This window comes from Taudactylus pleione, unplaced genomic scaffold (assembly GCF_031769625.1).
Source record: "Taudactylus pleione unplaced genomic scaffold, aTauple2 ptg000053l, whole genome shotgun sequence".
Lineage (NCBI taxonomy): Eukaryota > Metazoa > Chordata > Amphibia > Anura > Myobatrachidae > Taudactylus > Taudactylus pleione.
Window position 1 is genome coordinate 34,819,213 of NW_028284455.1, and position 2,050 is coordinate 34,821,262.

Genomic DNA, 2,050 nt, shown 5'->3' on the forward strand with positions numbered 1-2,050 from the left:
GGGCATTATCCGTACATGGTGCGACAAACAAAGCCAATAAAATAACAATAAAACAGATACGATGTTATTCGTTAATCAACACAATGTTGCTAGCAAATTCATCAACTCTACTGCCAAACGTCTTTGGCCGTTAATCAACACTGACAATTCCATCAAGTCGTTAAAAAATTCAAAGATTATGCTGGGCTACAAACGAGGGAAAAATCTGAAAGACTGGCTTGTACACAATGACATTAACTTCGGTCCTACCATTCCTGAACAACATTTTTTATCCAAGAAACCAGGATGCTATCGGTGCACTGGTTGCACGACATGCAGTTTCATGGAAACTGGCCCAGATGTGGTACACCCGCACTCGGGGAAACGCTTCCCTATCAGACATACATTAACATGTACTTCCAAATGTGTGGTGTATATGATTCGGTGTCCCTGTGGACTGGCTTACATTGGGAAGACTACTTGTACTGCCAGAATTAGAATGGCACAACATCGCACGGCAATTCGACAAGCATTAGAAGGAAAGGAAATAGACCAACCAGTAGCTCGTCATTTCAAGAACTTTTGACATTCATTATCCACCTTGGTGTACAAACTAATTGATCATGTCCCCATCAACAAACGAGGAGGTGATAGGAACAAGAAACTGTTACAACTTGAAACTTTTTGGATACACAAAATGAATACTATATCACCATTTGGTCTCAACGAACAACTTTCCTTTTCCTGTTTTTTCTAAGGACTTCCAGTGACCATTGTCATACAGTGTATTTACACTTACAGGGTATCGGTTACCCACTTCTCTGTTTTCATCAGTGTTCTGGTTATTTTATACTTTTGCATTCTCTATTTTGATTGTTCTCATTGAGATGCTATGTGGTATTATTGTGTTTGGATCCATCCACTGTGTGTGGATACGTTGGTGTCTCGGTCGTTGGCATATGCAGGACTATCACACTTGGAGTTATTATTCTTCTGCTACAGCCACACTACACTGGATACGCCTTATACCATCTGATCTTTGAAGCTAAACAGTGTAGGCCAGGCTAGTACTTGAATGGGAGACCACCTAGGAATACCTGGTGCTGTAACATGGAGTTATCCTTTTCTGACGTTTGTCCATCCGCATTTGCCGCTACATTTTGTCCACTTTTTTCATCCATTCACACAGTTGGTGGATCTTATCAGATTCATCCACTTGTTCACTTTTGTACCATGTGCAGGTGTACCGCACAGTTCCGTTCAAGATCACAACCAGGTTATATTTCATGGTTTATTTGCCACTGTTTAGTGGCTTAGCCCTCGTTACATTCCAGCTTTATAGGATTCATTTTCTTCTTTGCATGGTTAGAACCATTCATCAGCATGCATCAAGGTTTCCCAAGATCAGTTCGGTCATGTAGAGGTTAATTTATCTCAATGAGTCTACTTATTGATTATTTTCCTTATCCTACATATGCATATTTTTATATTTATTGCTTGGTATCACATTCGCTTGAGTGCATGATATTACCTTTGACCTTTCAGATCTGATTGTCAACATTACCAGTGTTATATGTTACCCACTTGCCATTATTACTTGTGTTACATGTTGTGCATTTTTCATGTAGCACATTTACCTTATCATGTTATATTGTAGAGAAATTCTGTTGTAATAACCCACATTTATCACTATGTCATTTCTTTATTCACATCTTTTTAATATCATATTTATGCCGCAGTTCGCTTTGCCATGTCACCGGGGTTTATTGTGCAGTTTTATCATTGTGTCTGCCTTGTTACATCTGCGGCATGCTCTCTCCCCAGTGCGCGCTGTCAGCGGCGGGGAGTGCAGCATGCTTTTGTTGCAGAGCCACGTTTGTGTATCAACACTGGGTTGCCCTGGTTACTTACCATGGTAATCACTTTGGGTGCGGCTGCAACACTGTGCAAGCGCCCTGTCCCACCCTGATGACGTCATCGACGGTGTGGTGAGCGTTGCACATGGTCACTATGGGATGTCACTGGGTATAAAGGTATGCACTGTATCTCCTGTCTTTAGTTCTTGATAAAA

General features: G+C 41.0%; 1 pseudogene; it reads left to right on the plus strand.

Moving 5' to 3' along the window:
• The first annotated feature begins 973 nt into the window (after positions 1 to 973).
• Positions 974 to 1,091, plus strand: LOC148535360 (5S ribosomal RNA; annotated as a pseudogene).
• The last annotated feature ends 959 nt before the right edge of the window (positions 1,092 to 2,050 follow it).